General features: G+C 39.2%; 1 pseudogene; it reads right to left on the minus strand.

Moving 5' to 3' along the window:
• Positions 1-834: 834 nt before the first annotated feature.
• On the minus strand, positions 835-3,635 carry LOC149847450 (putative clathrin assembly protein At1g03050 pseudogene; annotated as a pseudogene).
• Between the last annotated feature and the right edge of the window lie 9,572 nt (positions 3,636-13,207).

The following is a 13,207-nucleotide window of genomic DNA, read 5'->3' on the forward strand; positions in this document are numbered from 1 at the left end:
GGTGCCCCAATTGATCAAACCAACTTGCATCAATGAAATCCAAAAATGGGTATAAAAATAGGGATGACATAAGGGATCATTAATTTTTGTTGTATATTATAGTGTCCAAACAAGGGAATAAGAAATAAGCATTACAATAAGAGTGTTTAAAAATGTCTTGAAAGGTTGTTCAAGAAACAACCAATATATATATATATATATATATATATATATATATATATATATATATATATATATATATGAAAATTGGAATATTTTTACCAACTAAATATGTTTGCTGGTATGAATTGAGATTTGTATAGGTTCTTTTATAAATCTAACCCTGCAGATGCATTCCGTGTGGTTCATTTCCTAAGAATTGATAGTTGAACGGATCAAGAAATATGATTTTTTATGCTTGAATACTTATGAAAGTTTTAAGTTGTTGATTTTGAACTCTTAAAAGATCCTTCTTATACATCGTAATTGGACAATCCAAGAGTCTGTTTCTATAAAAATCAAGTGTCTAGAGCACACCTGCATGGTAAAATTGTTGATAAAAAGTAAAAAAACAAAAAAACTATGAAATTCTTGGTACATACCACTAAGCATATTTCATTTACCTTATATATATATATATATATATATATATATATATATATATATATATATATATATAGTTCATTAATTTGTGTTGCATGCTATGGTGCCCAAACAAGTGCATAAGAATCAAAATGCCATGAAAGGTTGTCCAACAAATAAGCACGTTGCCTCCCAAAACCTCTTGTGAGACACCAAAAAGAAAGTTATTGCCAACCATTTGTTTTATCATGATATTGTCGTGATATTTTTACAAAGAACTAGATCAACAACATGGATTTCAATAAAAGTATCATTGATTAACCCCCAACAGAAAACAAAGTACGTATATGTATAACCTTAGCTCGGTGTATACCCACCATATAGGCTTGGTTGCATCCCTACATACGAACCCGGCACGAGCCCAGGCGCGGCATATGAGTTCCATTGCAACTGAGTCATGGGTAACTGACCTTGCATCCCATTCCTAGCATACTGCTCCCACATGTGCTGTTCCTGCACCATCAAGCCTTGCTTCTTTTCCATATCTGACATCTGTACATACGACGGCGGCACCACCATAGCGGAGGCTGCAAATGGATCACCACCACCACCGCTGATGCCACCACTAGTTGGTGGCGCTGGCAATGCCAGCAACCCTGCTTGTGGTGGTGTCATAACCACGCTGCTGGCACTACCGGAGTTTGCCACTTGGCCGAATGCCGCATTCGCCATGTGGATGTCATACAGCCCATCCAGCATCAGCGCATCGAAACCGCCGCCCATGTCGACCTTCTTCGCTGCCAAGTTGCTCGCCGACTCCACCAATGCCAGCTCCCAATCCGCCGTCGACTCGATCGAGGCTGCCGCAGTTGCTGCTGCCGCTGAAGCCTCGCCGGAAAATAGGGCTAGTGCCAACCTGTTGCTGTTTTCCTCGGCAGCAGAATTAAAATCACCAGTTAGATCCAATAAATCGGCGATTTTTTTCTCTTTGGGCTCTGCTGGCCGATCTTTTTCCGCATCCTCGGCGTGGTCTATGGCGATCAAATTTTCCTCGGCGAGTTTTTCTTCTTTTTGGTCGTCCCCGGGGGCGGGCAGCGCCTTGACGTCCATGACGCTCTGGGGCTCCTCCACCTCGTCCTCCTCGGCGATTTTTTGGGCCCTCCTCGAGAACGATGCCGATTTATCGCGGATAAAATCGTCCATGATCTGGAGCTTCCTCGGGGTGACCCGTTCTATTACCGGGTACTCAAAGGACCGGGCAATCCCCACACTCTTGCTCCATTCATAATATGAATCCAATTCGTCGAGTTGCTTCCCGACCCGGCCGAAGATCTCGTACACGCTCACGCAGTCTGGCACATCGAGGCCCGTGAACCGGTCGATCAGGATGCTCATCATCTCGGTTATCTCATTGTATACAGCAAAGCTCTCCTGCACGCGACATAAATGGGTTGGGTTGGACCCAGTACAGGAGATAACCAAATTCAACTTAAAATGGATCTGTCCTACAGTCGGATTTGGCATGGACTCGGTGCAGACCGAGCCAAGGTCAGAAATTGATGTCTCATTACTTAACACCTAGTTTGGCTTGTTGGATCCGGTCTAGGTCCAAATCCAGCAAAATCCTGCCGGACACAGGATTGAAAAATTCATTGCCAATCAGCATTCACCTTCACTTGCATGTCTGCCATGTGGGGCCCTTGCCATGTTTGAAAATGGTTGCTGATTTGTTCAGGAATTGTTTTATTCCGGGTCTGCAGCAGCAGATCCAACCAAAACTTTTAAGGTTCTTGGGTTGGATGGTGGTTGGAGATATGGACACAAGTGGATTAGATACGGGCCAGATCATGGTAGATCTGAATCTGAATCCAAATCCAAACTTGGCCATAATGTGATCCAACATGATCATATACTTGAATCCATATCCAAAACTTATATGGTATTTTATCTGGGAAAGAAAAAGTTGAAACCAAAAGATCTGTATATAAAAAGCAAAAAAGGAATGCATTAGATATGGATCCAAAAGTTGATCCAATGGAAAACAGTGGTTTGAATCCAAATCCAAATTTAAAAAATCTGTTCATTTAGTCTGAAGGGGATCCAAACATATATTTGAATCATATTTTAAGATCCATATCGAGAATAATCCATCAGATTCGAAATGGAAGGATGGACCAAATTCGCTCCATTTGTGACCCTAGTTGGATAGATAGAACCAAATTTAAGCTGGGATCAGCTGGGTCCAGCTAGTTCTTGAATGATTTCTACCTGATCCGATCAGAATATTGGGTGGGGTCTACTTGTGCAGATCCAAGTCCAATTTCCATCAGAATAGGTTCGCTGCACCAGCTAAGATTGGCAGCCAAGTAAATGAGCCTACAGTTCTACATTTACCAATCACCAATTGTGGATTCGGAGAGGAAAAAGAACTTGACAATCAGTACCTGCACCACCGGGTAGAGCGATATGATAATGAGTCTGTTATGCTTGGCAAAACCGGTCGGCCGAGTCGCAAGGAACCGCTCCAGGATATGCTGGAGGCTCTGGATCCTGGCGAAGACCCGCTCGGTTCCCATGTCTCGAACCGGCTTGGACTCATCTCGGGTCTTCATCTTCGTCTCGAGCCGTTGGTCGAGGTAGAGTGCATATGTGCGGACAAATGCAGAGAAATCCCACGAGTCAGAGTGAGAGACGTCCCGGAAATCGGAGAGGTTGAGGAGCCGGGTTCCGCAACGAGTGGCGTATGAGAATTCCTGCTCGTAGGATGGGTCGCCGACGGCAAGGAGCCGGTGGACGAGGATGAGCGATTTGAGCGCAACGATCCAGTTCCGGGTCTTCCCGATACGTTTTGATATGGTCGAGACGGCCGAGCTGACGTGGTATCGGGAGTAGGATGTGAGGGCTATGACCTCTCGGATGTGCTTCTCATCCGGTGGCGATGAGCAGTGACGCGTGGCCTTCACTATGGCCACCTCGAGATCCGTGGTCGACGTGGCTATGCTCACCTTGGCTAGGCTTATGGTGGTCCGGTCCTTGACTAGGCCCAAGGCCTTGCTGATCTTGCTTTGGGACATGGCTGTCTACTTGTCTTGATCGTGTTGGATGTATGATGATGGTGATGGATGATAGATGTACGGTGGTGGCAATGATGATGATTATTCAAATGATGTATGATGATGTTTATTATGACAATAATGATTATAATGATTGAAGGTTTGATCAGCTTGAATGGTTAGGTTATCTAGGTAATGGGGGATGATGATGTGGGTTGGTGTTGGGAGGTGATGTTGGCAATGCTAATGGGTAATGTGGGTTTGATGATGATGATGTTGATGATGATGATGATGATGATGATGATGATGGTGGTGGTGGTGGACCGGTGGTCTGAATTTTGATGTATGGATGCTTGTGATTATGATGTATGTTGCATGTTTAGGAAAGTGATGAAGATGGTGATGATGGTGGTGGTTTTTTTATTACCTTATCTTCCCACGATTGAGGCCTAACGTAAAGACCTGAAACAAAAATAAGTGAACGTAAAACGCTCAACCATATTAAACTTTCAAAAATTAATTAATTAATTAATTTGCTAGCTGGATGCTTCTCCAAAAATTAATTCATACATACTTGATATTTTAGTACAAAATGTTTTTTTCTTGTTTAAGTGCTAAATCTTAAATGCAGATATCATTTTATTAGGCTAATGATACGTGATATTCATGAAGCCATATTTATATAAGAACTGAACATATTGGGCTCCCTTTTTTCGTTAGGTATCCTTTGGCCCCATAGTTTGAAGTGTTTTATGATAAATCTGAACTGTTAGATGTGTAAATCATGTTATATTTATTAGTAATAGACTCCTGGATCATGTTTTTTAGATGAAACAAAATATTTTTATGAGCCAGAAAAATTTGATGCCTTTATAGCCATTGATTTTTGGATCACCTGAAAAACCTGTTTACAGGTCAGTTTCTGGCAATCCAAAACCTATAGATCACAATATTTTGTGTGTGTATTTTGCCTTCAAAGACACCAAATTATATGAAACTATTGAGATGAAAATCATAAGTTCAAGCTTTATCAATTCAATCTGTCCACATAGATGCATTGAGAAATTTGTTTGCCAAGGATCAAACCTAGGATCGTGATATATAAATTCAAAAATATGATTTTTTGAGTCATGAAATTTTAGTATGTTGTGGACCATTCATTTTTAAGTCCTTAGAAAACTTGCTTATATGTCTCAATCATATGATTGAAAACTCATTTCTCACTAGAAAACGTTTTACAAAAAAAAAAAAACTATGATTTTTAGCTTAATAGTTTCATATAATTTGGTGTTTTCAAGGCATCAAATGTTAACTATACGTGTGTGTGAGAGAGAGAGAGAGAGAGATTGGTAGATGCTCACATGTTAGATGTGAAATGATACATGCTAAATGAGTTTTTCTGCTTTTTCAGTATTTTTTTTTTCAGTTTTGACCTTATAAATGTGTCGGGCTTGGTCGATTTAGGAAGAATCCATACATGGATCATGTGTTTTTGATGAAAAAAATGATATTTGGAGCCTAAAAAATTTACAAAGATTTTGCACAGTTGATTTTTTGAACCTTATAAAAATCCACCCATGTGTCAGAATCGAATTCTTCAGGATCTGATCCCTATAAAATCAAGTACATATATCACATCTGCATGATCAAAATTTAAAAAGAAAATAAAAAAAGCTGAAAAACCCATTTAGCACGTTCATTTTGCACCTAAGAGTGACCAACTACCAATCACTCATATATATATATATATATATATATATATATATATACCCAAGACATGTAGAAAGAGAAGATGCAATTAGATTTTAGATGACATTCAACTAAAATATCTTAGTTATTTAAAACAAAAATTGAAAGAAAGATTTTTTTTTAAGTTTTGATTAAATAAAGTTCTTGTTGGCAGCCAAAACTAATTAACCAAGAAACTTCATGTTTTCAATCTCTGATTTGTGAAAAATGGGATGACAATTTGAATCACAAATGCATCTTTTTGTTTTTAACTATAACAAAATATCACCACATTTTAAAAAAAAAAGATGAAGTTTTATCTTAAAACATTTTCATAATAGTTGGCTGTGAAACATTTTCACTATAACAAAGTATCAGCTCTTATGAAAAAGTCGCATTACTAACCCAATAAATTCACCAATATAAGGACTGTTTATATTTTCACAGCTCGTGCTGGAATCACGATGGTGGGCACGAGGAAATGAACGGGGTTAGGTGTGTTTCTGCGGAAACCCACACAAACGCCCGAGGATGAGCGTTTGAATCGCCGTGCATGCCCGTCTGCGGGATGTAAGCGTGGGTACCACCCGCATCCATGCACCCACGTGGGATGTGCAGGTGCAATCTTGGTGCATTCTACGGACGCTAATTTGGCATTCGCCGCTGCTCCGTGGCCCCTACAGAACAGTAGCGGAAGGACACAGACAAAAATAATATTGTTTTTTCGGGCGAGGGGGGAGGGGGCGCACTTGGACAGGGAGGGAAGGACAGTGTGGCATGTCCTGTCCTGTTCACGGAGGTGCATGGACATCCCGGCGTGTCCTGTCCACGTGCTACCGCGATTCAAACGGACCCTAAGGAATACAACTCTGTTTGAAAGGAATGCTTTACCAAAAACAAGATATAACTTCAGCTGCTCTCATGGTTTATATAAAGGCATCGATCATGTGTTTCTAAGATATGGAAACTGAGGGGAAGCTGCAGGAAAGCTCTTTTTCAAATTTTCACACTCCTTATACCTCTACTAGTGTTTGCTTTTCACATAGTTCCATGACAAGGAGAGTAGGAAGGCAGTACAAATGAGAAATTTACCTCAGGGGATGCTCCTTCTGCACCCTCTCTCACATCTCTTGCATTGGATTCGTGGGGTTGACGAAAACAAGCTCTCTCTTTCTCTCCCTCTCTTTCTTGGGTTCTCATTGAATCAGGGCAATGCCTGATCACCACCAGAATTGGGCTATATTTGGTGGTAGAGAAAGGCTGGCTACAAATTCTGATGAGGGACACATGTTGGATAATGGTTGGAAAATTGCTTAAATGGGAACTAGACCCATTGACGAGTTCAGACCCTGCAAAAATATTGGTTTTGCTCTCGCCTTCCCAGGTCATTACTCCGATGTTTGTGCTGCTTCATCAATAAAGTGTAGCTTTCAGAGATGAGCCACATAAGGCAGGGTGGTCGTGGGGCTTCACCCGGGGTTTTCTCTTAGCTTAGGCTAGGGTTTTTTGTCATCAAAAAACAAAACATGTGCAATAATAAAAAAAAACACCCTAGTAGTATTGTTAAAATAGGTCTAAATCACTGCCGAGGTGGTATCCCACGTGGTAATTGCGGCATCCTTTTTCAAGTTGAAGACCCATTATCGAATCCCTCTGCCACATTGGGCGGCTGTTGTTCTTATTAGGGATGGCAATCATGTCGGGTCCGCAGGTCAGAACACCTCAACACGAACCCGACCCATTTATTTAACGGGTCGGATGTGGCAAACACGAACACGACTCATTTATTAAACAAGTAACCCAACACGGTTAACCCGTTTAATAAACGGGTCGGGTCGACCCAACACGATTACACAACACGGTGACCCATTTATTAAATGGGTCTACCCGATAACACAGGTTGACAGGTTCGTGTAAACGGGTTGCGGGTTGCAGTAAACAGGTTGACCCGCCCGCCTAACTCGTGTATCAAACAGGTCAAATGGGTTGGCGAGTTGGCATACCCCTAACACGAACCCGACCCGTTTAATAAACTGGTTAGGCGGATCGACCCATTTATGACACAAATTCGTTTAAGCCAAACCCGAACCCGGTTAAGAAGCGGGTTGGCGGGTCGTGTCAGATTTTGCCACCCCTAGTTCTGATAAGGGTCCACCTAGCTCCAGGTTGCCTTACAAAAGAAATCGGTCTAAATCCAACAATGGGGCATGATTGGTAGGAGTTGTAAATGCTTTTTAAGTGTTATTTTCGTTGTTTCGACCCCATAAATGTATTGGGCATGGTTGATTTACGAGGAATCCACACCTGGATCATGTGTTTTTGATGAAAAAAAAAGATAATTGAAGCCTAAAAATTTTACAAATATTTTAGACCGTTCGAACATTATAAAAACCTACCCGTGTGTCGGAATCAAACACTTTAAGAGTTGGTCCCTATAAAATCAAGTACATAGATCACATCTGTATTGTCAAATTCAAAAATAAAAAAAGATTATTGAAGCCTAAAAATTTTACAAAGATTTTAGACCGTTGATTTTTCGAACATTATAAAAACCTACCCATGTGTCGGAATCAAACACTTTAAGAGTTGATCCCTATAAAATCAAGTACCTAGATCACATCTGTATGGTCAAAATTTAAAAATAAAATAAAATAAAAACTAAAAAACTCATTTAACATGTTTTATTTAGCACGTACCCATTAGAGAGAGAGAGAGAGAGAGTTGCCTCACGCTTTTTTGAGCTTCGAAATGATTGTTTCTATTTTTTCTAAAATCTGACCATACAGATGTGATTTACATGTTTGATTTTGTGGCAATCTACTTTTGGACTTTTTTATTCCAACACCAAGTTAGATTTTTATAAGATTCAAAAATCAATGGTTTACAATTTCAAAAAATAATCAATGCTTAAAAAGGCATTTTTTTCAAAAACACATGATCAAGTGTGATTTCTGTAGGGTCAGATTTAAAAAAAAAAGACTAAAAACCACTATCCAAGCTTGGTAAGCATGTGGTAGGCACAAAAAAGCGCCAGACACTTACCCTTTATATATATATATATATATATATATATATATATATATATATATATTTTTATATATATATATATATAAAGGGTAAGTGCCTGACGCTTTTTTGTGCCTATTGCATGCCTACTGAGTAGGGGTGGCAAAACCTGACACGACCTGCCAACCCGCCTCTTAGGTCGGTTCGGGTTTAGCAAAAATGAACCCGTTTAATAAACGGATCGACCCGCCTAACCCGTTTATTAAACGGGTTGGGTTCGTGTTAGGGGTATGCCAACCCGCCAACCCAGCTGACCCGTTTAATAAACGGGTTAGGTGGGCGGGTCAACCCGCCAACCCGACCCGCTAACCCACCAACCCGTTTTCCCAACCCAACCCGTTTATTAACCTTCTACCCTTTCCCGAGAGTCGATGGCTATTCATAGCTACTACCTTGACACCAAAGAAGAGTTTGATCCAATGCTTTATTTCTGTCCTAGTTGATCCTGATTCGACATTAGAAGTATATTGATTATTCCCAATAACCGAATACTTTTTTCTGTAAATACTGCATATTTGATTCTATCCATAAATCAATTTTCTTCCCTATGAGTTCCAGTATCTATAAGAATTAGAATTCTTACCGTTTCTACCGTTTCTATCTTATTCTTATAGTATGAATATACCAATTAGTTATGTATGGATGATGAGATTCTGTTGATACGAAGCCAATTCTATTATTGAACGTTCCAATTCGCATGCATCCAGCAGGAATTGAACCTACGAATTTGCCAATTATGAGTTGGGCGCTTTAACCATTCAGCCATGGATGCTTCGCGGAGACTCGTCATCAACGGGGGATGTCTTTGTGTAAGTGGATTTCAATTGAAATATAATGTTTCGTTTAGGAGAAATCAATGAAACGGCATCAATTCAAATCATGTATTTTTGAATTGAGAGAGATATTGAGAGAGATCAAGAATTCTCGCTATTTCTTAGATTCATGGACCAAATTCGATTCAGTGGTGTCTTTCACTCACATTTTTTTCCACCAAGAAAGTATAGGGTTTTGTCACCTCTCCAACTATCTCTCCATTCGGTAGGATTTTGTTGGCCCAAGCACGTATTTGTTTAGGAGAAACTGATCCAATTCGAAGTTGTTGATGTTTATATTGATCGATCATAGAAGAAAAATTATGATTCACTCTGATCAAACTTCCTTCCTATTAATCTGAAAGTTTTTCTCAGATACAAGGAAATGATTCAGTTCCAGAGATAAAGATCGTAGTTCGCGAACGAGCAATCGAAAAGATTCTGGCGCACCCTCAGGATTAGGTATTGTTCCCCCAACGATCATGGTACCAAGTACTTTCTGACGAGCTCTAATATGATCGGATTTATAAGTGAGCATCTCTTGTAAAATATGAGCAACACCAAATCCCTCTAGAGCTCAAACTTCCATTTCTCCTACTCGTTGTCCACCTTGCTTAGCCCTTCCCCTAAGGGGTTGATGTGTAACTTCCAAATTCAGAGAAACCCTGGAATTAAAAATGGGCAATCCTGAGCCAAATCCTGTTTACAGAAAACAAGGGTTCCTTTCCTAGAAAGCGAGAATCAAAAAAGGATAGGTGCAGAGACTCAATGGAAGTTGTTCCAACGAATGAATTGGTTTTGAGAATGTCCATTACATGAAATATTTGTTCCAACTATTTTCTTAACTGCCTAAAATGTTTGAAGAATTCATTCCTCCATTTCATTGATGTTTGTGGGTAGCATCTCTGCAAACCCTCACGAGACCTTACTCGTCCACTGGTGTAAGCCAGGGGTTTAAAGGGCTTGTTGCATACGCTAAATGCAACTGTGATTCCTACGAAAGTGAGTTAGTTTTATGCATTCATGTCTAGCATTTCTTGTCATGTTGCATAGCATAGTTAGGGTTTGTTAAGGGATTAACAAACATTCAAGCATGGGGGTATTTGATAATGCATGAAATGCACATCATGTTAGCAGATTATTCATACATTTTGTAGTGAGATTAAGGTTTTAAACCCATGTTTAGATGCATTTTAATAGTAAGGGGTTGTGGTTCGAATTTCAGAGAAATCAGAGTTAAAATGAGTGAGTTATGGCTATTTTAGTATTCATGCACGGATTTCGAGGTGAATCGGATCCATATCCGACCCAACTAGGTTGTTTGGACTTTGGATCAACCTTTAGAAAGCCCAAAATCCAACCCACACGCATATCTATATCCATTTCAAAAAGATTTGCAGAAAACTCCTCAGAAAGTGGTGCATAGGAATAAAAATTTTTATAACCTTGTTTCTGAAAACTATCAAAAGTATAAAATACAAATTCCAGCAAACCCTAGGCGTCTTTGGCATTGGGATTGATGCCTCTTGCGGTGATTTTAACTCCAGCCCCTCTCCAACCTCTCATCCCACCTCATTTCCATTGAAAATTGGGTTTTTGCTTGGAAATCAAGCATTAGTCTATCTCTCTTTCCATCCCTTTTCGTTTCTTTAGCATCTTTGCTGCGTTTTTTTATTATTTGTTATATTTTTGCAGGTGTAGAAGAGGTGGAGACCATTAATCTTGCTTGGAAGTGTGAAACACCCCAACAAGATGAGCCGACCCTACCTCCATCCGGTTTTTTAAGCCCTCCGATCGTGAATCGGCACCCGTTCTATCTTCGGTGGATCTATAACGTGTTGCAACTGTAGATATTCTGCTCGTGGTGATATTCCAGCATTCTCGAACCGTTCGGGATGTCAAGCCAAGGCCATTGTTCGCTCTCTTCTCCTCCACGATCGTCGGATCGCCCTTGAGGTAGGTCTTCTTCTCTCTTTTCTTCTAGTTAAAGCCCAAATAGTGTGTGTTGTTTTTCTTTTATTAGTTTCTGTGTGTTTACTGTATTTTCATTGTTTTAGCCCTAGTATAGAACTCATGCATAGACCAGCACGGTAGATCTAGGTTTAATTTCATTTTTATATTGTTCGAGTCTTGTTTTTCTCTTGTTTTTCACCCAAAACGTGAAAATCGGCTAGATCCTCATCTAGCCGATTTTTCAATTCTGTCCAGCGTGTTTTATAGTGTTCTTTTTACAGAAAAATCAGTTTAAAAAGTTTCATTTTGATTTAGTTGAGTCGTTGGATTTGATTGCTTGTTATTTCAATCAAAAAGAAAAAAAAATCGGCTAGAGTAATTCTAGTCGATCTTTGGGTTTTAGTAATTTTAGGTTCAGAAAGTTTTTTTTTTCTGTGGTTCTACTGCTAAAATCTGATTTGTGGTAGTTGTTCTAGTATCATTTGTTTTCGTTTTAGGTGAGGTTTGAGTTCTTATGTGTCGTGTGAATGTTTTTGCCAAAATCGTTGAATGAAGGTTTGAAGTTGGGTAAGTGCGTGTGATTGTAGTTTCAAGTTGTGATTTGTTTGGTAGTTCACAGTTTCGTGAAGGTTGTGTTGCTTAAGGTCTTCGTTTTATGATTGTTCTGAATATTGTTTTAATGTTTTAGTGTTTTGTGTGTTTTAGTTTTATTGAGAAAAATACAAAAATCGAGTTTTCTTGTTGTCTTGATTGTAGTGTTATCCAGCCGGCTGTAGGACTTTTACGTTAGTTCCAGTTTATTACAGTGGTCTAATATGTTGATTAAGCTTTAGTTAAGATCGATTTTTATTATGTGGTAAACGTAGTGTTAATCAGCTTCAATCCTCATTGTTTTAGGGTATGTGTAGTTAGGTTACTGTTCAAGGTTCATGTAATGTTTATTTCCAGCATCATATTTAGTTAATGTGGTTTTTCTTAGTGTAATTAGATTAATTAAGGTCATGTGTTAAGTTAGAATTATTATTAGCATAATATTACTTGCTTAGTTTTGAAATTTTATGTTAGTTAAGTGAAAATTTTATTTTTATTTAGTTAGTCATCTTCCCCAAGGTGGGGTGTCAGCCATTAGAGCTTCACTTGAGCTCTAGGCTGCTTTTGGTATGTTTTTAGGATTTAGGTAATTTAAGTTAGTTGTCTAGATTCATTATATCAAGGGTATTAGTCAAAACATTTTTTTTTATTCTTTTGGTAAGTGAGATTGTTCCAAATTCGTGTAAGGTAACTATTGACTTTTTTGCTCCAATCAAATGAAGTTTTATTCTCCAGCCAAGTGAGCAAGGGTTTAATTTTTCAAAAGTGGAAATAATTGGGGGTTTCAAAATTAATTTGCCACAACTGTTCCACACGAATTTTGGAAGGGACTTAATTGCTAGAAAGGTTTCTTTTTGGAAATCAAGAAAATCGTGTGGACCATTTTGGGCTGGACGGCTTCTTCTTTTATAGTTTCCTAAAGTGTTTTTCAAGATCATTAAGGATAGAGCCTTCTATCCTCTATACGTTTTTGGAAACTAATCTGAATTTCAAATTCCTCTCTTAAAAGGTTTTCAAGGATTTGGGAAAGATATTTAAGATTGTTTGGTTGTTTTTAAGGCAAGGTCAATTAGTTTAGACCCCATTTTGGGCTGGACGATTTTGGAGGCTCTCCACTTGCCAATTTCCGATTGAATTAATTAGTAACTCCCTTGTTACTTTGTGTTATGGACTTAGATAAATATTAACATTAAGTCTTTTTAGTTAAGTCTATAAGCGGGTTGGCGGATCATGTCGGGTTACCCGTTTAATAAACGGGTCGGGTTCGGGTTGAGGTATGCTGACCCGCCAACCCAACCCGATTGCCACCCCTACTCCTGAGCTTTGGAAAGATTGTTTTTATTTTTTCTAAAATCTGACCATACAGATGTCATCTACATGTTTGATTTTGTGGGAATCTACTTTTGAATCATCCGATTCCAACACCAACTTAGATTTTTATAA

This window comes from Nuphar pumila, chromosome 2, assembly GCF_984573655.1.
Source record: "Nuphar pumila chromosome 2, dmNupPumi1.hap1.1, whole genome shotgun sequence".
NCBI lineage: Eukaryota > Viridiplantae > Streptophyta > Magnoliopsida > Nymphaeales > Nymphaeaceae > Nuphar > Nuphar pumila.